This window comes from Gavia stellata, chromosome 14 (genome assembly GCF_030936135.1).
Source record: "Gavia stellata isolate bGavSte3 chromosome 14, bGavSte3.hap2, whole genome shotgun sequence".
Taxonomy (NCBI): Eukaryota; Metazoa; Chordata; class Aves; order Gaviiformes; family Gaviidae; genus Gavia; species Gavia stellata.
In genome coordinates, this window is record NC_082607.1 from 4,407,365 (window position 1) to 4,434,491 (window position 27,127).

Here is a 27,127-nt window from a genome sequence, read left to right on the forward strand (position 1 = left end):
CTGGCCTAGCAGCTCCCATTTTTGATGCAGTCAGTCAATTAAGTGTTTTCTTTTGGGACTAAAAGTAATTTTCCTTCTTGCTAAATTAGAATAAGACAGCGTTCTCCTCTCAAGATAAAGCTCAGTTCATTGCTGATTGAGAACTACCTAGCCTGTTCAAAAAGCAGTTCAGCTTCCTGACAAAATTTGAAGTGCTGTGTAACAACTGGGGTTGGGTCTCGTTAAGACTTCATTCAAAGAAAGTCTGCTGGCAACCCTCAGTCCCTTAGATGATATCACTCATGACATCAACATTACAACAGCAAAAGACACAAGTAGAAATGGAGAGGAATGAATCTACAATATGTAATTTATTGCTGCAATTTTTACATCCCAAGTGAGTTAATTTTAAAAAGCTGTGGGGTAATTATTTTGTGTTTTGGTTTTTTTTCTTTTTGACTGGAACAATGAATCATTAAATAAGTGAGAGCTTGAAGACACCATGCTGAGGAGAATTGTCTAGCATCAGTAAGCAGAGAACAATCTGATTCTGATAGCAGCCTCATCAGTTACTACATAATTTAAATGGAAGTTGGATAATCCTAAAGGGTTTTAGACTCTCATCTAAACAGCACCATTACTCATTCTCAAAACATTTTATTGCAATTGAAGACCGCTTTTATGCTCTCAGATAAATTTAACAGGATCCCTGTAATTTTATTTTTATGTAAATATGTATGCCCTATATATAATAAAATGGTTCACTGCTAAGAGTTTAAAGAGAGTAGACTTCTACGGTTCTTTTTGCATAGCACATGAGCCCTCAAACAAAAGTAGTCCATTGGTCTAGGATTTAATTTGAACAGATACATTCCTCTCTCTCTCCTGCTTCCTAATCAATCAGTAATTACAATTTGCAAAATTCATACTCTGAGTTTAAAAATTATTTTAAAAAATATTTTAAGCAGCTTCTGTTTTAACCTTCTATACTGGGAGACAATGAAATTTCTCAAGTATGACACTTGTAGGCATGGGGTTTGGAAGACATCTCCTATACTCACTGTTTGCTCTCACTAGGCTTCCTCTTCACTGAAACCCTAATGACTAATTTCATGCTTGAAGTGAAAAGCAAACTCCCTGGGTGAATGGCAGCAAGCACATCAGCTTTGAAAATCTTACTATACTCACTTTGAAACCCAGGGAAATAACTATTCTTGTTGAAGCAATAAGCTATACATTACTGCCAAAACAAAGCTAGTGCTAGGTTAAGTACACTGTCATTTATTCAGAAAAATGGAATTTTAATAAGTCAATTGCAAAGTATTCTGATTTAGCCTTGATTGTTACAGAATTCAAGACAGTAACATCACAAACAATTAAAATGCTTGTACATTCACAACCTAATGCACTGCTAGGCATCGAGACATCTGTTTATGTTCTTAGCACGTAAAAAAGAAATAGCAAAAAAAATTTTTATTTCTTAAAAATATTCCAAATCAAAAAATGGACACAGAACAGTGAATGATTATGAAGTACAAAGGTCTAATGACAGAGAAAAATATGCAGGGCAATAAATGTTGAAAGCCTGATCAAGCTCACTCTCCAACACTTACCAGCTTTGTGAAGTGAAAGGAAGTACTGTTTTACTACTTGAGAAGGCTGACATAACCTCAAACTGAATTTAGTTTATAGCGCATGCATTCAGTCTTCCTACAAATACATGCATCCTGTTCTTTTTTTACTTCTGTGAAAAATTCCTGTTTTGAAGTCACTACTATTTTTGATTTACAGACTTGCAAGAGAAGAGAAATATAGTACAGTGATACACATTTTTGGCTGTTACACCTGTTGCAGAACATAAGTGACAGATGATTTTCATATAGGACAGATCAGATGCAACTAATCCAGTGCTAAATGTTTTAATGCTGTTACTACTTACTCTGCCATGTTACAACTACAAAAAACTTATAGTATATTCATGGTTGGGAAATTTTCCCACCATTATGTGCAAAAATGCTATGTGTGGTCTGTATAAGAAGTTGAACCAAAAGATGGTCAGAAGAGTTACATCATGGAAACATATTTTGATACAGTGCCCAAATTAAAATCTACAACTAAAATGTGTATTACACAACAAAAAACCTGGGTAAGCATTGTTAAACATCAGCGTCAGATTTCCTGTTCTCCACACCTCAAAAAGAAAATCTGAACCAAATGGAAGTGCATTTGTGGGTTATCCAATATCTCAGGAAAATCCTAAGCAACAGCTAAAAAAAGGATTGATAAAATCTTTTTGAAGACTATGTCTTGTAGAAGCGGATTATGAGACTGACCTAGTACAAAGACCTCCATAGCAATTTGAGGTAGCTGAACCACAAATGCATCACTATCATAAAACAATTTTCAAAATGCAGTCTGTGCAGATACTGCATTTATAAGAAGGTTTCTTAGTCAGGAAACACAAAGTACCAGAACAAATACCAGCATGGCTAACAGCATTGCCTGTAGAGTGGGTGTTTATTTGTACAATTGTGTCAGCCTGCTGAGACAGAGTGTTTTGGGTAGAAGAGGGCTTCACGGGCTGCACTAACTCTCTCCTCTCACTGGTGCAATCTTCCTACCAATGGCTACATTCACAAATCGTGAAGCACGCATAAGCGCCAGGAAAAACTCGTGAAAAATCTCAGATGTACACAGGCTTTGAAAGCTTGTTGGTTTTTTTTAACCTGAAAAGTTATGTTCAAATGAATAGCTCTTATGATTTATGATGTTGCCAAGTTTTTGATCAAATGAACTTAGACACTGTCTTGAACCAATTCAAGATCTTCTAGGTTAAGGATAAAGGGATTCAGTTCTTGTAATTATCTCCTGTATCTTCTCTTATTCCCCTGAAGTCCCATTTGTTTACATGTGAGAGGCTACAAAGAGTAAGAAGTCAGCAGCATCTATGAAGACCTAACAGATTAACTAGAGGGATATCTAGTTAGATTTTTGCCAGTAAATATAAAAATTACTTCACATTGCCTTGCTCTTCAAATCACTTCTGTGTGAAACTCAGTCCTGAAGACGGTGAGAAGAGATAGACTAATGGGCTTTTTTATTTTTAAATATGGAATAAATTCCTTAAAAGAAAGGTCATTTGAATTTAGAGTTGACAAAGGTTTATTTCCAATAATTGAATTATTATTCCTGTCTCACCAAAAAACCCTACCAACTTAAAATCCTTGGACAAATGACCAGAGCCCTTCATTTACTAGCCTTGGATATAAGGCTAGTATAAAACTAAAACTCTGCTGGGATGTCACTCATGAACATTTCAATTGGTTGAAAATTGGATGTTGATACCTAACCTGTAGAACAGATGCTAGCTTGCCTCTCAGTATTGCATTTTCTCAGCACTACAAGTGAGTCTCAATATTCTTGATAACATAGGTAATCATCATTAAGGCTTTCCTGAATGCACTCTTCTTTTAAGCAGTGGGTGGGGGTTCTTTTCCACACCTTAGTTTTAACATACTAAAAGCCCTTCGCTTACTCAGCTTTACTTAGCAGCATAGTTTTATTCAATGATTTTTCCAGAGATGACCCTATCCAAAACTGCCAAAACTAAAGCATAAAAATGTGAGTCTGTTTTCATAAGTAGGTAAAGTTAACAGTTAATTTCAGTGGGGGCATGAATTTGAAATAATGAGATTAAATACCTAGTCTTTCCTGGCAATTCAAAATACTTTTTCTTAAATGCCTTAGTTTGAACTGCTAAACAGAGCTGTAACAAATCGGTTGCAATGGTTTCCAAAGGGAGATTCAAGGTCCAGCCGTATACAAGAAGTTGCTGATTCTGAATTCAGACTTATTCTTGGCCACGTACCTCAGGCATAGATTACTGGATGAAGGAAGGACATAGGCACTTGGTCTCTGTCAACATTGGCTAGCACAGGGAACGATTCCTGCTGTTTTTAAGTACTTCCTGGGAATACGCAGATATAAATTCAAAGGACGAAATTAGAGAAAATCTAGTGTTGTTCTAAGCACCTCACTAGTAGGAGCATTCTCCTGGGAGCTACGATATTAAACATGAGTTTAGGATGAAATTAAATGTAGGATGTCTTCCAAAATCAGGACTATATCTACCCCAGAGCACTCATATATATACACTATGCAGTATAAATAAGTGGCAAGAAAGGCAAAGCTCAACATGAAACCATCACTTACTCAACACTTATTACAAAAACATGTACTGCAGTCAATCCACAGCTCATAGAAGTACACATTTTTCTCTTCTTTAGATGTGGCACATTAAAGAGAAGATTAAAAAATGGTATGCCCGCTTGTGGAGAGATCCCCTCCTCTGCTTTCATTTCCCTCACTCTTACTTCCTCTCACCCATGCCAAAGTTACATTGATTGTGTGACTATTCACAGCAATACGTTAAAACACAACTCTATTTATAGTCCTGGGCTGTAAGTGAGCTTTCTCATAATGAAGAAAGAATAAGTTCATCTCTTGTGAGCAGACTACATAAAATGTCATATCTATTAGTCTAGTTCCCTCACTCACAGGTTTAAGAGAAACGAGTTATAGTTTTGAGTAAATGGAATTACAGGTGACTGTAGCGAATATAGGTTTATTACTATTCGACCTATCAGCTTTCAGATTAGGTTTCATCAGATCACTGGACTAAGAAATGTAATTATATATTAGTCTTCTAAGCAGTTCTTTTTTACAGAAAGGCATGATGTCTCAACCAATGAAACCAAATACATGCAAAAAGGATTCTGCCTGGCAGAGTTCTGTTTAATTTTTTATTATGTAGCACAAAAAAAATTGCTATCAGCAGTTATGCTACAGTATTATGTGGCATTAAGACATCAGTGGCACACAGTCGAAATCCAACAGATATTTAAGAAAGTTCAAGGTAAAGATCTGTTCAAGGTAACATGAAAAGGGAGTGTTCTAAACAAAGGTAAAAAGAGTTGTGTACCAGTTCCTGACATAATCAGAAAATTCTCAAATGGTCATTTAATCCATTTAGTTCCTGCCATCACAGTGATGCCAAACAAACTTCTTGGTGCCAGCAATTTGGTCAATGACCACAAACCAGATGCTTAGAATAAATCAGCAAAACAAAACATCTGTATAAAGCAGTCCTTCCAGAAACAGGTTTAGACAAAGTAAAATTAATTATGTAAAATTTCTCCATTTATATTTTCTGGATTCATTCTTTTTCAGAAATATCCACAGAACCACCTTCACATCTACTTATTATGTATGCATTTCCTGCTTATTTCCATAAAACTGCTCATTATTTTTCATTAACAAATAGAACTGGAAACACAGCACATTTAAAGCAGAGAGTTCATTTGTCTTAGAAAAGTTGGCAATATAAAATGAAGCAACATCTCTATGCACGTTAATCATTTGTCTCAGGGCATTATGCCACATTACGAAAATATGCTTAATATGGTGGTGCTTTAGCTACTGCAAGTGTATCCCAATCCACAGTAGAATAATCAGGGAAACAGATTTAGTACCCAGATTACCCTTTTTCCCCTCCATGATTCCACCTCCCTCCCCCCCTTTGTTTTAAAAATACAGATAGAGTTGTATATGGGGTATAATTTTCATCTGGTATTCAGATGTATTTATAAAGTGTCAGTTTTTATTTATCTGTTTTTATGATTTAGGTAATTATTTCAAGCAGCCTGTTTTCTTTCAGTTTTCCAAACACAACCCTTTGTAAAACTCAAGATTCTAACTGGGGAAAAAAAAAAACCCAATACAATATATAACTGATCTCAGACAGACAGAAAGAAAATACGGGGATTTATATCACAAGAGCAAGGAATATTTTTATTTGCCTTTTCCAACAATAGATTTTCGAATGAGTAAGCTTCATTCAACTGCCTACTGTGAAACTCCCCAGCCATTTTCTGTAATGCCCTGTAATCCACTTTGTGCATAACATTTGGAATACTAGAATGGCAAACACATAACCTCGCAAGGATAAAAAAAACCCCAGAGAGATCAAAGCATTTTTCATCCAGATCCTCCCATGAAACAAGGATAGCATCAAAACAGCAACACATGCATTTTAGGATTATGCAACAGACTTAAAGCAACAAGAACCTTTGTTTGAAAAGATGGAAGTTTAAAAGTCATGTTGACATGCTCATATATGAAACATGGTATTTCATCAACTGCTGAAGCACTAATGACAAGATTAAATATTAGAGTATGGTTGGAGAAGTATGCTTTCTTAAGCACGATGTAAATATAACTTCTAAATCAATCTAATTCTAACTCTCCACCTGTATGTCCTTTTAAACTTAAGGAAATGCCAGACAGAATAAGAATGTTCTGATAGCTAAGAAAAGAAACCAACTTACAAATACTGCTGGAATGCAAAAGGATATATTAGTTTTATTTGTTTGTTTGTTTAAAAACAAGAAAAGGAAAAAAATGCAGACTGGGAGTATGAAGCTGCAAGTTTTTCACCACAGGACACAGATTCCTGTCAATAGCATCACTGATGTTAATAAAAAAAATAAATGTGAGACTAATTGCTTCTAAGAGTTACTAACCACATTCTGCCTTTTACCAGGACTTAAAAAGCCAAAGTTACATAAAAACTAAATTCTGAAATAGAAAGAACATAAAAACTTTGAAAGTAGAAATGGTATTCTGAACACCAGAAGTATACATTCAGAAGTATATAGACAACAGGTAAAAATTAGTTTTGCAGAATGCGTACCTGCTGCACATACACTCACACAACAGAAAAGATACTAGCCATAGCTATTTTCACATGATTAAAGAATACTACCTGCATCTTGCAATTATTTCAGTTTGTATTCATTCTGTCTCTAATGCTAGCAAGCCAAATTATGTCTTTTTTTTATGGAGAGGAGAGAAACTGAGTATGAAACTTTCTTCTCTTATGAGATGGGAGCTGCTGGAGTGCCATTCTGGAACGAACCTTACAATTGAAGCATGAAGTGCCCAAGAAATGGGGCAAGGGGGTAGGGAGGGGCTGTGCTTATTTAGAGTCAGCATAGCCACTGAAAACTGCCTGTGAAACTAGAGGCATGAACTACCATATTTTAAGCATCTTCTGTCTTGAGTATCTAATATGAATTGCTTTTGCTGTGAATTTACCCCTCTCCAAATAAGCTTATATCTATTTCTTAATCTCACCATTACTCAGCTTCACATATTCCCCAATATTTACTCAAGCTATGCAAAAACTCCCAAACTTGCAGGGTTTTAAATGAAGTAATTGAAGCTTTTAGAGCAGCTAGAAGAACAGTGGTAACTCGTCCAATGATGTCAGTGAAAAACTTAAAAGAATGACTTGTTAACTCTTCCCTGAATGGTTGCAAAGGTGAATTAATACTTTCAGTTGCCCCTGTTACCGACCATCCTTTAGTCACCAGTAAAGAGTCTATCGACCCAGCAGCTAATGGAAGCACGGATTAAATATATTTCAGTCATTTTTATTACATATTTATACATATTAATAATCACTTGTAGGGTTATTTTAAACTTTTTTTGCAGCTCATCAGTTCAGTGGCCAGATTCCAGCCCAGTTAAGTTCCAAATGACATCCCAAATGAACTGTGAAAACTTCGAGAAGGGAGAGGGGTGTCCAAAGAGCCTTTTTAACTGGCTCTTGATCCAAGAAAAGAAAGAAAAAGAAATAGCATTCTAGCACTGAACTGAAACTCTATAATGTTTTACATGATCAGAAATTATTCTGGGTTTGTCATCAATGGCTTTTTTAACTGTACATATCATAGAAGCCATGTACACTTGGTTATCAGTGACTTTTAAATTACAAATTATTAAATATGAAATTGATGTCAAATCTTCCTTCAATTGCAGTCCCTCCACTCTCTCATTCCTCTATTTTCAATTAATGATTATTGTTTCCTCGGCTCTTTTTCAGAATTGTTTCGCAGATGTGTTGGCTATAGCGTGAGGAGCTATACTACACTACCAAATGAAGTATGTATTTGGAAGCGTTTCTATGCAAGCTCATAAAACCTAGAAAAAAAACAAACATTTTCTGTGATAAAGACATCCGTGCCAGAGCAATCCACACATTCAAACTAAGCACTGCCCTGCAGACCTCTACAGCCTCTGCTATCTCCATTCTCCAAAAGTAATGCCAGCTACACAGAAGAGCAATATCTGTGTTTCATTTCAGATTCCTGCTTCAGCAGTAGGCTACATAGTCAACAGGTAGTCCCCAGGTTTCTATTTATGCTTTTCTTAAAAATCGACAATCATTAATAATTCATTCCTTAAATCATATTTGGATGCCATCATGAATGATGTCACCTTCAGAAGCAAAAATGATGAGTGGCTTCCATTACATACTTGGTAAGTCCTCATTCTGTCTCAGTTTACACTTCTCATGAGCTGTCAAACCTAATTTCTTGTCAGCTCCTTGTCAGAGCTCTGCTTGATGTCAGATATCAAACAATGCCCTTGAAGCTCACACAGCCGCCTTTCACTTCTCTGAGACAGTGCTCCCTCCACCTTCTGGAGGATGCAAGAAAAAGGGTGACATTTGTGGCTTTGCATCAAACAAAGAAAGCTAATCCACCAACTCATTTGTAAACAGTTTGTTTAAAAAGCAATCCCAAATGATTAAGTACTAAATAAATAAATAAATAATTCTGCAAACAGCAGAAATTTCTGCTCTTTCTGTCCTTGAACTACTTTTCACAAACTTGGTAATCATCAGCAGCTTTGTTCTGATTATAAGTTATTGAATGTGATCATTTTGCATATAAATTCATCTCTGCTTTTAAATTTAAATATACTTTAAATAGTCTATTCAGTGAAGCAGACTCAAACATTTGCCATCAGTACTGCTGATAAAACATGTCTTTTAGAATAGCAATCTTTGACATCATTACTTTCTAGAAAACAAGAGTATACTTTTTATAAAGTATAGTTTTCCATGAACTATACCAACTCCCTTAAAATATTCCAACTAATTCTAGCCTCTCTTAAGTATGGCCAAGACATACCATTTAAGAAGTCCCAGCAGCACTATCTTATATTAAAGATGTCCAAGGGTAGATATTAACATTACAAACAAAAATAGCCTGTATCTATAAAACACTATTTTCAGTCCTATAACATACTTGTAAAGCACATACACAGATCTGTCCATGGAAGGCTAGGTCCCATACCAAAATGGGATACATACAATTCACATACGTTCTGTAAAGTGCCATGTCCACTGTTTTCAGAAACCAATGAGCTCTGCCTGTCTTTACAGGTCAGATTTCTGTAACTGCTTTATCTCTGCATTTACTTAAGCTTTGCATGGCAGTGAGAATTTTATTCTCTTGAACCCAGTTACACAAAATAAAAATAGTTTATATGTGGCCATTACAATATGCCTTCATTTTAACTACATGGTCACTTCTGCTTATTTTATCTTACCTTACCTCATATCTGAGGTATTCTCATGCGTTTCACTAACATGAAATCTATGTTCTTTTGGAGTAGAAGTATTTTTATGATGAAAAACATTTATAAGAATCTAAGAAAAGAGACATGTTTCAAGTAAAAGAAATCACTAAATCAGACTATTTTGTGCACTCTCCCATTAATGCTACTTTTAACGAAGAGTGAGATCAGTTATAGAAGTTGGATTACATTAATTCCAAGTGTATTTAGTGATTTTTTTTTTTAAATCAAAATAAGAACCAGTTTCTACTACCATTGATTTAGAAAAAAATGGCAAGTAAAAAGCTTTTCAAATTCAGAGAATTAATTGAAAACAGACACCACCTTCATACAGGCAAGTGAATACATCTTCAGAAAAGTTCTTAGGAATGAAATAAGAGTAATTCTTAAAAAGTTTTAATAATGGTGAATTTATGTTGTAGATTTGATCACTTTGGCACCCCCTGCTCCATGGACCTACTGGTAACCAAAGAAAGGCAGTATACTCCTGTGTAATTGTAGCAACCCCAAGGTCACGCTATACTTGAATCTATAGCAGCTTGTAACAGTTCCCAAAGAACCACCCCAATACTGGCAAGAGAGAACAATTGTTTGGAACAGTTGCTCAAGAACAACAATGTGAGCACACATCTTCCTGCGATGTGCAGCAGGAAAGCTCTGTAAGAGATGGGCTGCAAAAAGGCTGTGATAGGAACTTTGTTCTGTCCTCAAGACTCTAGTTCTCCTTTTATTTGTATCTACATAAAAGTGAAATGACTTTGATGACTACAAAAACATTATGAGAGAGTAAGACTGTTTTAAATAAGGAGGGGAGGAAATGAACTCTTTGTGTTTGTCAGTCCTGACCCTAAGGCTCCTCTGTGCAGGGTTGATGCCTCAAGACGTGGTAGAAGAGCCACTGATTAAAAAAAAAAAAACAAAAAAAAAGAAAAGAAAGTGCAAAAAGAAGGAAAGAACCAGGAATCAGTGAATTTAGGTGAGTATCCTTCTCAGTTCTGCTGCCTGGAGGCACCATAAGAAACTTCATTCGCAGAGGACCTCTTTGTAACATATTGCCACAATGAAAACTGCCCAAATATCTTGACAGTATTGTCCTATAACAGATTTGACAACATAGTGTAGACTTGCAGCTTTACCTCTAGCAAAGCTATACCAATTCGTATTGGCTGAGGATCTAGCCCATTTTTATAAGACTTTCAATGAATCACTTCTAATACAGTACAGATGTAGCAGATATTTCCCTGCAGAATTTCAGACCAGACTTTGGGTATAGAGAATTAGTTACATCTCATAATGACATTATTTCCAGATGTCTGAAAGAGATCAGAAGAAAACTAACATGTGGTGAGGGACTGAAAATACTGGGTACTTTTAAATATGCAGCAAGAAATACATCAAGTTTCAGAAAAGGGAACATTTCCTAGGAAAGCTATAATGATAAAACACACAAGATTTTCAAGAGACTATTTGTAGCATCAAGTTGTTCTACACATTCCCCCACTTGAGAGGCAAGTATATAGTCTCCTCCTCCACAAATTAGGTTAGAGAATTATATCACATATGGATCAAAATCCTTCCACTTCAACAAGGAAGTTACAGGCAAAACCAAGACAACTACCTCCTGACCTAAATAACCAAGCAGACATAATAAAGAGAATTTTGCACTTCTCCATTGCACTGCTAGGATCACGTTCAGGTAGTTGATCATCCTGCTTGTCTGAGACAACTGGCATTCAAAATATGTTTTGAAACTGAATAGGAAAACAAAAAAAAAAAACCCCAGAGAAGTCTAATTAGAAGGTATCAAGTACAATTCTTCTGGAATTCATTTATGGATAAATCCAAAGTACTAAAAGATAGGCTAAGGCAGGTTTTCCTATGGAATAGAATCCTATTCAATTAATAATTAAGGAGTCTTTGATTCTTCTATGCCTAGATTGTGCTAATAAGAATTGGTTCCCTGTACCAACTCCAAAGGGAACCACATGCTGACAAGAGGCAAAAGCTTCATAAATACCAGTTGTAACACTTCCCGGTCGTATTGTTTGATATGAAATGGCTTAGAAGTGCAGGAAAACCATGATGGACATGCACTTGGAAAATTTATGGATAAGATTAGAGAGAACTTTTTAACTGAGTGGGACTAATCACAGGTCAAAGATAATACCATGTGCAGCTTCTATATTGTGGACAGCTTTATTGTGAGTTATCTAAACAAAATCTAAGCAAGCATTTTCCTTTTATTAATCTTATTTCTAGATTATACCCCTGAGCTGCTTCTGTGTGGCTTTTGCTGCAGAGGTTTTGAGGTTTGAAAAGTTCTCTTAGGTTCTCCCAATATGAGTTTTAAGCAAATAACCAGCTGACACATTTTAAAAGGTGACCTAATTTAAGATCCCTTGTGAACCATTAATTAATTCATCATGTTGATTTATTCCATCCATTGCCTGCTTTGTCTATTCCCATTACTTCCTAAGAAAATTAAAAATTCTTTTAATTATTAAAGACTAAAGAAGACTTATGAAGTCTTTAATTTATTAAACTATTTTTCATGGATTACAAATACATCATACACAAGTGACTTCTCTATATTAGTTCCAATAGTAAGATAATTCATGCCCCCAGTGTTCTAGAATAATCTGCTCAAAGACTGACTGAGCATATCCTCTATCACTAATTCACACCACTGTTCACAAGATGTCAGTTATAGCTTGTTCCTCTGACTACAATTGAGAAAAGCAAGTTTATTCAATGGACCTATGATGTTTTATACAAGGTTCAGCATGTTGCAAAATAAAATATATATTTCTGACTGTCCACTAACCATGATACATTACTAACACTTCAAGGAAACAACTTTATAACCAAGCTATATTTTTAAAACACAGCTAACATCTGTTGCTTATGTTTCAAAACTCAGCATGTTCCAAATTTCATTCATTTGGACGGCAAGTGCAGTTGGAAGGGTCTCTCAATGGAAGTGGAAGTGGGCCTAGTATTTCTCCGAGCTGCTCGGTAAAAGCTCCCATAAGTGAAGAATTTCATTCTTCTGTTATATTAGCTGCTTCCCTAAAGGCAAGAGAAAAGTAGAAGACCAGGGCCGAATCTAAAGAGGTCTTTTCCTACAACCACCAGTTTGTATTATAGATACTATACCATCGGTATGACAGGCAGATATCCTGGATAGCATTATATTTACATTAAGAGGTAAAAAAGCATATTCATTATGTCAATTAATTGCAGTTCTCATTTTATGCTTTCCTTTAAACTGTTCAGTGTATCTCAACCCATGTTCCCCCCCCCGCCCCCGCCAGGTATCTAGCTCTTACTGTTGTTGAGAAAAGTTTAATTTGGGAAATGAGTGAATTCTATAGGCTCAGAGAGAAAAATGAAAGAAAATACTGTTTCCTGGTTTTAAATCTCATTCTTTGTGTCACTTACGTTTTTTCTTGTGGCTTAACTAGATTTTGCAAAGATTACATTTAACAGGAATAGTTATGGAGCATTGCATGTAGAGCAGCATGAGAGAAGCAGAAACCAAGGAAATCTGACATACCCTGCATAATGCCATGAAGCCGAGGTTTCTCAAAACTTCTGCTGCACAGAGGCTGTAAAATACCCCAACGTGTATACTTTCTTGAAGTGGAGAAATTTAAATTTAGAAACTTCTGTGTACAAAGGACAGTGAGATAAGTTAAGGAGTTAAATATGCTGTGATATTCAAGTATGTTAAAACCTTTGGAGAATGCCCCCATTAAACACAGGCCTGATATTCTAACATGTTTAGCCTCTAAATTACCCAAGTTACACTCTCCCCTGTGCTGTTCTGAGTGGGAGTATCCATACTAAACCAATGCAGTTCACTATATTTTTCTGAATGCCTCTATGCAGATAAGCAACACAAAAAAGACATACGCTGAATTTTTTCAATTGGCTTCTGTACCCAATTATGAGAGTTCAAATCCCAAGATGCATGAGATTTAACCTTGATATAGTAGTTATAGTATACAACTATCATTTTTCATGAAATTACTTTTTTTGCTTGTTCAACATCATTTCTTGCCATATGGCATATATAACATCTGAGATAAACTTGAGAAAAAGGGCGATATGTCATTTTTTTTAAAAAACCAAAATGTTCAATAGGTTATATGATGGTCACCATTTGCTACTCAATTTGGCTTTCCTCTGCTGCTTCAAATTTGTATTCAGATATTTTTATTTAAGGAAGCCATAGCAGACAAAAATTGAGGTACTATTATAAACAGAAATCTCAGACTATCACGAAATTAGGCAGTTTCTATCAAACTGGTTGGATTTTCAGAAGAAACTGTGAAATTAGCTAATATTTATCAAAGAGTTTATTTTAATACAAAACAAAGTTCATGCAAGTGAGTTAAGCCTCGTGCATCTACCAAGACCTCATTCCAATTTCCAAAGTTCTCCCGAGAAACCTTTTTTTTTTTTAAACTATTGCTATTTGTTCCTATAGTTCTTGTGGCACTAAAATGCTGCAAATTTATGTAACATTTGTGGACTTGAAGTGTTCAGTGAGTAATGGATTTAACTAAAGTGTGCCAGATACTATTTTCAATTTTTGATGGTTTACAGCTCTTTGAGGATGAAGGAAAAAAGTATGTTTAAGGAGCAAGCACAGCTCACTGAGGAGGTAACTCCAGCAATAAGATTTCTATAAAAACACTCCCTAGAAACAGTGGGGCAGGGGTGGAGAATGGTGGGGTATTTTGGGTTTTGTTCTGGTTTTTCTCTCCTTTCATGGGTTTGGTTTTTTGCATTTTCATTGCCTGAAAAGACAAACACAAACTCTTCCTTCTTTTGTATATACCCTGACATCTCTCCCTTCTCTTACATATTTATTTCTGCTCTGAGACCACAGGGTCTCATGCAGGCTTAAACAATTAGGTATCAACAGTGCTGAAACAGATTGAGCAGCAATATGCCACAGCCAAAACAGTCCTTGCCCACTGTTACCAACAGCTGGAGTCAATGAGAAAGACATAAGAGACACAAAGGATACTGTCTTTCATATTACAGCTTTCCACACCAAAATACAACTTAAACATCAATGACAGATGTAGTCTGTGCAGGTTGCTGAAGAGTAGCTCAAAGTTTACTCTTTGCCATTTAAAATTAGAGACAAGAAACATGAAAGGACACTTGCAGTTTCATTCTAGTATTTCTTTGAAACAAAACTGAATTCAGTTCAGTTTTGTACTTCATTACTTGCCAGATGCTGGGTTGGAGGGAAAGCAAAGTCCTAAAGATATCCAGTGCCATTTCCAGAGTTCCTATTTGACAATACTCATGTCTGATTTCAGAAGAAATGAAAATGCAAAGCTTTTGTTCATCAGTCCCTTCTTTCCTCCATAAATGAAGGGTTCCAAAGACCCAAACTTTCAATAGCTTTCAACAAGTTTTAAGGTTGTGTGTGTATATATATATTTGTGTACAATTTTTTTTCCCAAAATTAACATGAGATGAATCTCTGTGGTTTGAAAATAAATTTGGATTTCAAAGTAACATTAATTTCTACATGTAACCTCCCTAATTTTAAATAACAAAAGTTGCTCAGTATTGGCACGTTGAACTATTCTTCCACTTTTTGCAAAAACTGACAGCTGCTAACAACAAATAAGGTATTTTCACAACATACAGAACCAGGTGGATTGCTTATATACAGCTGACTTTGGTTTTGGTTTCAGACAGCTCTTGGACAACTCCCGGATTTCTGGTAATATTGTGCAAGGGACATATGGTAGAATAAACACTTCTGTGACCCAGAGCAGATCCAAGTTTCTAGATTATCGATTTGCCACCATGTTCGCTTCAGAACAAATCTAATGATTTGCAATGCTACAGATGTGTTTTTTCATTGTCGTACACTGACACTCATTTTAATAACTTCAAAATTATACCCTTGTTTCTTAGGGAAAAGGAATAATGCTCCCTAGCCTTATTCAGTTATTGTTTAAATTAAAGCTGAAGTAAATCTTTGTAGCATGTAAAAGTATCTCTGTATTTTTATTTTATTATGCGTATTAAAAATGAAAATATCATGATCTGTTCCAAGATTTTATTTGGAACATCTTCAACATTCTGTTCTTTGGTGGAATTAGTCCTAAAGCTTTCCAATGACTTTAAGTTTGTTTTTCCCCTGTGTGCCATGTTGGCATGCTGCCATCCTTTTCAGTGTGGTTTTTTTCAGCTTTGCTTTTTCTAGCAAAATGGAAAGATGTGAATGTAAAAAAGCAAACAAACCATTTTTACCCAAAACTGCATTTTGAAGTACCCAAAAGAAATTTTTAAAAAAATCATATCCCTAAACGTAAATCAGTAACCATAGTAATATATATATTAGTAGAGGTTAGCTTCATTGGCTTCAAAACCATTTTCCAAGTCGTTGCAGGCTGCCATTCCTATCACCCTTGGCCTTTTCTCTGCCAAATTAAGAGAAGTCTGTCTCTCACCAGAGACCACTGTGCCCATGGGTAATATCTATACAGCCCTCCACAGGATCTACTCAAATTTTTCAACATTTCTCTTGAACTGGATCCCGAGATCCTCACCAGCACCCAGTGAAGGAGTACAGTAAGTTCCCTTGGTCTTATTTTTCTTTGTTTTACCATTATTTTGTGTATATTTTCTTTGCCAGCCATGATACAAGTTATATGAAAACCAAGCAAGTACAGGAGTTCTTCAGAGGCAGTGTATCTTTTAGTCACAACTGTTTGTAATAACTTAACTATCCAATGACACAGAAAAGTGACAAAATTTCAGTTCCAGTGGTGAATATTTTCCAGTTCAGCTAGAGTCTGGCAGCAGCTGAGGGACAAAAAGATACGTTTAGGCTGAGAATACTTCAATATGTACTTCTACAGCATAAACAAAAAGAATTAAAAGCCATTTCTTCTTCTTCGTTTTGCACAGCACTATGTAGTATGACATTATCTGATTAACCAGGAAAAGCTGCATCTGTAAATGTGAAAACCAGAAGGCAGTACAAATATAAAGCTATGCTGAATATACTTAAGCTCTTTGAACTTTTAGAGTTCTCATGTTGAATTTGATTATGTCCAAGCTTCCAGGGAAATGCTTAGCCATAGGCTGAAAAAAGGCTGAGACAGATTATACTTTTGTATAAGTTCTAATAACAAAGTCTTTTAAGATTCCTTCTGTCACATTCCAAACTGTAAAAGCAAACTAAATAAAGATAGTATATTTTCATGAAATATTTAAAAATAAGTTTTATTTTCTTCTAAAATTGCTTTGCTTTTAAAAAAATAAAATCACAGTAAGCTATGACTTTGCATACAGTTATAAACATAGCTGTTGAGCTCTTAAATATTATAACAAACAAAATACATCTGGGAACATACTGGAGTTTCATTGTTCTGTGTAAAACTTAAGGAACACACTAACAGCTAAACTATGTTGAAATCAGCTGTGCCTCAAAGCACTTTTTTGTTTACTACTGCCTTTAAAATGCTTCCTGATTTGCTTAAGATTTATTTATTGAAGAGAGAGCTAGAATGAGACAAATCAACAGACAACAATGGCAGGTGATTACAAAACCTTTACCTGTTGCAGTTTATAAAAAATTTCTGTTACTCATTGAATCTTTCCCAAAATTAGACACTAGATTACTTTTTATTCATATATCATCATTGTAATTCCTCTCAATTAGAATTCAGAGAGTCATGCTGAAAAGAGTAGAGGGCTTATATTGAACCACTCCCATGGTAAGGAACATATCTGGGTGAGGACAATGGTGTTCTGAGGTGGGGAGATTCCCCTTATTTTAGGATTGTCTCCAGCACTGCTTTTATTTTGCAAAAGCAGCTCTTACTTGTCAATAACTTCTATGACTCCCGTATATGTTGTTAAGATCATACAAAGATTGGGGGATTGTTTCTACAATCACAGGAGGAGGTGTATAGTTCCTTCCTAGATGTAAAAATATTTGCTCAAATGCTTTCCCATTCACAGGGATAATTTTGAACAGTCTGGCAGCGTGAAATATACACTGTCACAGTTGGAAACTGAATAGGTCATCGACACAATACATTGATTTCCACATATTAATTTTTGTTGAGATTCTGCATTTATTTGTAACGTCCTCAAAGTCTAGACCAATTGATTGCTGGAAAATACAACCAATCTGAAAAGTTTCTTGAAACCTAGGTACCTCAGGGACTCATTGCAGTTGAAATCATGTTAAGATCTTAGTAAATGTTTCCATTGTGCCTTTTTTTTTTTCTTCAATTCTTCAAAATCAAAGCAATGTTGTCATTTTGATGGCAGTTAAGAAGTGTTTGTTTGTTTTTTTAAAAAAAGAACAAACAAACCAACAACAAGTATGCTTAGCAGATCATTATACACATTCAGTTACTAACAACAATTTTTTCATGGGTGAGACTAAAAGTCATAGTTCTGTAGAATTTAGGCAACAATTCTAAAGGCCTGCTAATGCCATTTACTTTTCAATTAAAACCCCATCAATTTCAAGTGCAATAGTGGAACAAAAATCTCACTATTTTACAGTACCTGGGAGAAAGAGACTGATTCTTTGCAATTTGTTCAAAATACCCGAAACTGGTAAAAAATTACTGACATACTTATGGTATGCTTTTAATTATTCTAAAACCAACCTCCTACTAGCTTCAGTGACTGCACCCCAATTCTAGCATTCAGTTCTATGACCACCTTCCACAAACCAGAGTCCCGAAGTTTTTAATCTTTCCTTGGAAAGCAGCTGCTGCATCTCCTTATTGGTTCTAATTGCTTTGACCCATACCTTTTTCTAATTACATCATACATTCTTGAGATGTAGCAAACAGAACTGCACAGAGTGCTATAAACATGGGAGTGCCAAGATTTTATACAGCGATAAAGCAATGGTTTTTAGGCTTGAAGAGTCATATGGCATGTTGTAGGGGAATACACAGTGGATCAGTACAAAAAGGAAGTAAATAGAGTGTTAGTCATTAAAATTATCCCACTATAACCATGGACTTGATGACCTTTTGTAAATAACTGTCACATTACAAGTACTGTGCAAAAAATGTGTAGATTTCAGTAGATGTTACTAAATAATGAGATGTTAGAAAATAAATACTCCAAAACAGAAGAAAGGATAAAGAAGCTGTATTGCCATAGTCAAAATCACAGTTGCTCTGAAAGTCAGAATTTAGGATGGACCAACATAGCAACAGCCTCAGACAGAAACTATTACAAGATGTTCAGAAGCTGAACAATGCCTTTTAGAGAACTCAGGTAAAGCTAAAAAGAGTCACCTCTAACTCCTGCCTTCTCATAGAGACCAGACAGGAAAGAAACCTTGCCAAAATCTGTCAAGAATTCTTCCTCATCTTTTAGGAGTGCAGCACATCTTATATGAGTGTTTGCTCCAGGCAGCACCTGCAAATTCTTAGGTCTGACTATTTCAAACCCTTTGATCCCATGCAACTTCAAACGCTACATTAGCCTTCCTTTGCTTTCAACAGGGAACACATCTCCAGAAGGCAGACAAACAATGCATGGGCAGCAGCAAAGTCACGCAACTGATTTCTAAAATATGGAAGTATGATCAGGCAATTTGTCCTCAGTTTATTAAAAAGGGGAGCAAGATGCACAGAAATCTTCAGGGTTAGCTTTTGCTCCATACTTCTGCAAATTACACATGCTTCTTTTAAAATTGTGCTCATAAATCGTGATTGACTGTAGCAGAGGTAAACATTTCCATAAAGAAATCAAAGTTGTTTAGGTAATATTTAATTCCAAATTAAAAAAAAAAATCCAATTAAATAACTCTGTGTTTCGGTCAATACCAATTTCTAAACATAAGGATATGCTGTTGGCAAACAAAAGGTAAGATACTAATATGTTCAAAACTTGGGCACTCTGGAAGACTGATGCATGGAGAAAATAGAACTACGTTGCTCACACTGAAAAGCAGGGCTGGGGGAGAGTGTGCGGATGGGGGTTTTAAACTTGCTCTGCTTCCCGTGTGTCCTTCTGTAGCTAATGGCAATGGATACCGCTTCTCATGCACATGTACAGCCACAGTCTGAGACTGCCTGCTCACAAAACTCCAACTAAACCCAGGGAGAACTGAAAAGGTTCTGCATCTCTAAGGTTTTTAGCCTTCTGCCTCATTATGGGAGAATGTTGCTGACTCTTTGAAGGACTAACTGCAATTTAACAAGTAATTTTACAGTATAATAATGTAACGCTGGTGCTGTATCATAATGAAAAATCTCTATTCATCTTGCTGCTCCAAACAATTCAAAGATCGAAAGCAGCATTTCCTTTGTCTGGATGTCATTGGTGTCAAGGCCAAAACTCCTTTTACTTTAGTGGCCTCAGAATGAATAAAATAGGAAGAGAGAGAGAGAGAGATTCCTTCATATTTTCTGCTTTATTATTAGGAAGTTAAACAAGATGTTTGAGAAGTTAATGCACAAACTTCTGTAGGAATCCCACATATATTTCAGTAGTTTTAGCTGTACATTCTGTAAACAAGTTCATTGGTAGAATAAGGGTGAATTGTTTGATGTGCCTTGTCATAAAACTGTTCTTGTAAATAGCAGAAATATTTCTCTTCGTCTCTAGGCTTACGAATTTGTGTACAAGCACAAGCTTCTGTATGACTGCAGAAATGCTTTTGAAGAGCAGAAAAGCAGCTCAGGCTACACCAATCCAAATTAATTAGCATAGCAACTAATGGACCTCAACCTGAAGATTAAAACAGGCAATTTTCAAAATTAGAGTACATCTTGACTTTTGCCGAAATAATACTCACATGCACAAGTGCATGCACAAGATTCCCCATCTACGTTAACACCACACCAACTTGTCCTTATCAACATGAACTGGAATCTGCAGTAGCAAAGAACCTTCCACTTCTCTTGATTTCTATTCAAGCTAAAGTATCAGCACCTCCAAAAATGTATACAACCATTTCCTTTTTCCCAGCAGATGTCATTAGGTCTACAGTTTTTAAAGAATAAAAGCATATAGCTTTATTTCACCTTTCAATCTACCCTGACTGCAATATAAAAGACAAGCAGATTGAGACTACTTTGCAGAATCACTTTAAGTGAGCTGCATTCTTCTGCTAACAAATATTTATGAAATTTGAAGACTCAAAGTTTATGGTCAACTCTACAGAGCTGGTAACTCATACAAGTTCAGCTATTCTGCAATGACAGAAATAATAAAATATAAAATATTTGTTCATCATAGGAATTTTACATTTTATAGTTAATGTTTTTCCAGCACAGCAATTCATTTTGCCGATTAAAACAATTCTTATTGGTCTGGCAAAAGTTAAATAAAATACAGGATTAAGTATTTAAAATATGAGTTCCTAAGACCTTAATTTGTATTAATGCCCCCTTCTTAAAGTTTTTGACAGAATTCCATTCATAATGAAATGTTCAGAGGTAATTATTTCTCTTTCTTCTGTGTGAATTATGAGAATTATTTATATACTCAATCTTAATATCATAGCTTCATTGCCTAATAGAAAAAATCCACAGGATATGAATCATTCTGAGAAAGAATTAAAATCTTTTCTTCTTTTTTAAATAAAAAAAGAAAGATGAAAAGATTTCTAATGACATAAAATCCACACTGCTGCAGGCTCTACTTGCAAATCAGAGCTCTTGCTACGTAACTCAAAGCTACTGGTTCATACTTCTAGTCTCCTTGCCTGTAAAGCTATAAACTGCAATGCTATAATGATTAGTTAATGAAATAGTGGAGTGATAATGAGGCCATAAGAAATGTAAGTTAAATTATTAATTAAAAAAGGTAAAGAATAAGTAATGAAAGCAGTAAGTTACATGGCCCTTTTTGTAAAAGTATGGTCAAAAGATATAAACCTAGCAGCAGTTTAGCACCTAGCATTCAGCCTGCGGTCATGTTGTAATGAAACTCCTGACATTACAAATACATTCATTTGACAGTTGTTCTCACTCATAAAATAATGGGCCATGCACAAAGCTTATTACAAATTGCAGATAAGCTGTAAAAGCCATAAAAATTTCTACTGACATTTATTGCCAATGAGTAGCTTGAGGATGTTGATACATATTGATAACAGTCTGCTTCGTGACATTTTGAAAGTTTACTCCTAATTCACTTGCAGAATATGCAAAGATATTTTTTCTATCGTACCTTTAAATCATTAAGTCATTGCAATATCCACCTGTATTTTTAATGGATTTTTACCTATTTCATGGATATTCTTCCATATGTGTTGTATATGCTTCCCCCAAAAGACAGTTTTTCTAACAAGAAAAAAAGGTAGGTCATCGTCAACATTCGAGTTAATTATAACTGCAACAAGAAATTATTTATAGATAGCTTATATCATCAGCAATAAATAGTAGTGTTACTGTATAAAATCCCTTGGGAGTACTGTATGTTTGCCACTACATATGTCTATATGTATATATACACACACACATATGCACCAGAAAACTTCACATGGAAGCAATTTTACCTGCACTGCCCCCAGTTTTAGCTATTGTTCGGAGGCACCAAAGAAAGGCTGTGTTTCATACAAGTGACTTTAATAAAGACCTGATCCTATTCCCCCTGAAATAAGCTGTACTTTTGCTATTGTCTTTCTTAGCATAAGAGAACTCAATGATAATCTCCTAGTAACACACGTGGGCTTCAACTGTGCTGAAGGTAGAGGCTGTAAACCATACTTCTGTTCCTTTAAACCAGAGCTGGCAACTTTTTAATTTTTTTAACATTTAGAACATTAAAGTGTTATAATATTTTTAATTATTGCAGCTGAAACTCAGCAGTGCTCCACCTTGCCCCATTCCAGTGCCCAGGACATTCTCATTTAAGAACTTTGGTTTTCTCAAGTTGGGAACACTTAAAATCTCTGGACACTGCACTTCTGTTCTTCTTTGAGCCTTATAAAATTTTGGGTGCTAATCTTGTTTTATTTTCAATGTTTCTGCAGAAAACATTGAAAAACAGGGCCTCTGTACCACCAGAAATTATCTTGTGGTAAGATCAACACATTGACATTTGTGATTTATTTTTTTTTAACCAGTATCATGACAAGTTTCGAATACACTTGACAATGTATTATAGCTAGAAATGTGTTTTATTGCTTCTGAACTTTCAAACAAGTGGACTGAACAAAAGTATGTTTCTTTTAAATAGCATTAAAAATACTGAGGACAAGACTTTATCTGTCATACACAAAAATGCTACATTTACAATGGGTCTCACTGTACTAATCCAGTCATACGTTTATTATCTACAATTCCTTTAGGAAATGTCACAAATCCACAGGATGTCCTTGAGTTTTAAATTTCGCATTTGGATCTTAGATTTAACAGATAAAAAGACAGAAACTTACATTTACCCAGACAATTCCCAAGTGACTATACATCTGTAAAAGCCTAGAAATAAATTATTTTAGTCAGCATATTGTATAAATTATGATCAGTAATTTTGATTTCAAAGGGGCTTTTTTTAGGCATAGAGACAAAAATATTTAGTCACAGAATAATCACTGGGGTTCCACACTTCTTCATTTCAGAAACCCGTAACACGTGCTAGGAATGTGTGTCATCTGTAAACACAAATATTATGTCCCCAAAAATGCATCTTCTGAGTAGCACCTACAGCAGTAGAGCTCTGCAAGATGTAGACACTGGCTAAACAGCAAATATATATTTAAAACAAATACTTCTGAGGTAATAATGATTTGAAATTGAACATGATGAAAACCAAAGTGTTCCAATATGAAAAATAATATGAGATTGTTTGCAACAGCTGCTTATTAAAACAGTGATTTCCTATCTGTTATTTACATACCATGTAATCCTGGCATGTAACAAAAACTGAGGCAGAAGAGTTTAGTCCCATAAAGCTAGAAAGGCAAAATAGCTAGCCCCAGTACCTGCGTCCTAGCCTTTCTAGAAAATCAGTTGTGTACCACAAATCAAACTTGACCAAATATGTTTCTACAATGTACCTTCTTGCAATAAATGTATTAGCAACACTATAAAAAGCTTTCTCTGGGATGAAGGACAGCTAAAAGCCGAATACTGACTAGATTCAAAGGGAAGATATCCTTTCTACACACAAGTCACTCAGCTCCATCAAATACGCATTAATTAGGACTTTTTAGTACTTAGCTCCACTGGGAGCCATCAAAAGCATTTGCTACTTACAATCCAAAAGAAAAATGCAGTAAAACAGAGCACAGGTATAAAGAAATGGAAACGAAAACAGAGCAGTCTGCCCCAAATAAATTAGCCCTAGATTCAGAAAACCAAGTTGCAATTTAGGATAACATCGGGAAGAAAAGCATTGCTTTGAACTCTAAATCTCCAGTTCTAGTAGCTATAATAGGTCTTAGGAATTATAAATAGGCCAGACTAAAATAACTTAGAAAGTTAAGCATAGATAAGAATTATCTATATTTGTTTTACTTTTGATCTTGTCATAGAAATCCTACACTAAATATTGCCCAGCAAGGCCTTCCCTTTGTGATAAAGCCAGCCTGGAGCTGGGGACTAGGACAAACAGGTTAAACAACAACAACAACAAACCCCCATGCTGTATTGTTCCAATAGAAAAAGTGGAACAAAAGAGAGCAAGAAATACAAGTTACTGTAATAGAGGTAAATATTTGTTGCAGTAAATTGGTAAGGCTCTCAAAGCAGCAATTTTCAGGCTACAGAAGGACAACGTCATGTTCTTTCAGATACAAGTGTTGGAGAAAAAGACCTTTCTTCCAGAATAGAGAAATGCTTTGTTTGAGGGGCAGGGGAGTCATCCCCACACCTCAGACACAACCTAACACTGCTCTGGGGAGATTGCTTACTCTTAATGTAATTGTACACTCACAGCTAGAGCCACTCCTGTTCCTTAATTAGTTGATTTCTCTTCTTCCAAACACAGAAAAGCGAATCACTGAGAATCAAGTCAGAAAAAGTATTTACATGCAGAAGATGCAATTCTAAACAAAGAATTACTTCCAAGAAAACTTCCTCTTTAGTTCAGAATTTCCTGTCAAAATATTACATCTTCTAAACTTTTCTCCCTCTTCTATCCATAACTGATTCTATTTTATTTACACAAGTAAAAAATCTGATACAAATACCACTGTGGCTATTTGAATATGATGGGGAGAAGCTACCTGCCACAATCCCCAGTTTAGCAAAACATTTAGTCATTCCTGAGGTCTGACTAAAGCTATTAAAAATGCTAGTGTTCTGGATTATTTCTACTTACTAGAATATATACCCCGACTCAGGAGTAACCATCTCTCACATACTTCCAATAAATCACATCTTATCCAAAATATAATCTTCTTTTTCAGTATAGTTGCAACAAATTTTGGGTAGGTTGAACTCAAACATGACTTCATTTGTTTTAAAGGAACTTCCTCAGGTTTTCTGGTGCCAGCAGAAAAAACATACAAGATTTTAAACTGACTGGACAATATTTGTGGTGTAATCTTTAAAACTCCTGTATAATTCTGAGCGCTCTCTGACCTTTCTCTGCTGCAAAGAAGTTGAGTGTTCAGGAAGAAATAAGGTAGAGGAGTCCAACAGAGTTACTGCTTCCATGAAGGCAGTCTCTCCGCACACTTCCCATAGCTCACAGATGGACTAAGTTATCTCTTGCTAAATGACAGATTCATCTATATGATAGGGAAGGGAACAACAATCATAACTTAAATTACTTCACTGAGCTGGTTAACCATAGAGGCATTCACTGCAAAAATGGCTATGCTCTTTTAACACGATGCAATCTTATGGCTCCTGGTTACCACCCTGCTATTGCAGTTATAACTATGAGGAGGAAAAAAATGTAATCAGAGAATGAAGCATATTTTTTGTCCTAATCATTTTAAAGGTACTTCAGAATACGTGTTTATTAAGATACAAGATACAAACATGTTTATTAAGATACAAGAATCTTGTCTTATTCTGGCACAAATATATGCGTTGTTCCATATGCAACTCAAAAGGTCATTACCAGTAACAATTCTGCAGCACCCTACATTGTGTGTTAGACTAGACCTTCAGTTGTCTTGTTAAGAAGATAAACCTAAAAAGCATTTCAAGCACAAAACTCATTACATTTCTATATCAACACCAGTTTTACTTCCAAGACAGAATGTTTTGGGGAACATTTATAGCTCAATATTCTTCCTGCATTCTTCATTGCTCATTTGCCCTATGGGAGCTAGCTGAAGAGATCGACTTAGAGCTGCTGTCGGAGCTCATCAGCCAGGCGAGTTCCACCAAGCAGGGTGTGTGACCCAGTCATTATCAGGCTCAGTTTCCTGTTTTGCAGCTGAGTTCTCAGTTCTGCATCAAGAAGCTCAATTTCAGCAGCTAGATGTAGTAGCTGAATTTACCATTGATTTACACCAGTGGCAAGGTTTTCCCTTTCATCTGATAACCAAGGTACATACAACACTAGAAAGAGAGAAAGACTGAGAAAGGGAATTCTGACAGCCGCAATTTTACTCAAAACTTCACCCACCCTAGGAAATTTTGATCTTTCTCTTCACCTGGCTCCCAAACATTTGACCTCCACTAACTTAATATTGACTCATTAAACCAAAGGCAGCCTGAAGTGGATCACATATCTATGCCTCCCATTTCTTTGCCCAATTATGTTTCTCACTCCTATTCTTAAATTCACACAAATTACAGCAAATCAATACTTTGTTTTTAAAAGACACCCAAGATTACGTAAAAGCATACAGAAAATTTTTACATCATATTCTGCATCTTTTTTTTTCCATACTATAGTTTTTGAAATATGCAGCGAAGAGAGAAAGTTTGTATTATTTCAATAAAAATCTATTTCAAACTAGTAAGCTTTATTAAACTACTTGCTAATGTGAAATGTCAAACTTTTATACTGCAGGCCTTTCATAGCTCTTAGATGAGAGAAAAGTGATTGTCACATACTTTAATTTTAAAGATTATTTTATTTTTAATTAAAATACTTACAGAGTAGACTTCCTTATTGTATAGTTCCTGATACCTTGAAATTACTATCCTGTTTCAAATAACTACACGATATATTTTTATTTTATTGAGCATGAATTTTTGAAGGTTACTGCTGTCACGAGAGAAAAAAAAAAGCCTTCTTTCCACAGGCCAAATAAGAAATTATGCAATATCCTATACAACAGCATGACAATTGTTTGAGTTTGAAGTTTGGAAGGATTAGAGGTAGTTCATTCTTTGCTCCAGCATGCTCTTGGGATGCTTCTGCACAGTTTGCTGAAGCCATATAAAATTGTTTATAGCAATTTTATAATATTTACTGCTACCACTAAAGAGTAAGCTGAACCACCTAAGTAATTTTATTTATGAGTACAGAAACAATTTGAAGTGGGACACCAGCACTAGTTCTTTGATTACTGAATGGTCTGTTTCAGAAAGTTTTCAGTCTAAGGTCATTTTAAAAAAGTGTACCACAGACAACAAAAAACTCCACCCCATAACAGATAAAAGAAGATGGGACAAAACTGTCAATATTTGCAAACAGCCTTAGATGGTAATGGCAGTCATACTGCCTTGCTGTCAGGCCTCATAAATTAAGCAGTGCTATGTGTGGCAAGTAGCTAGAT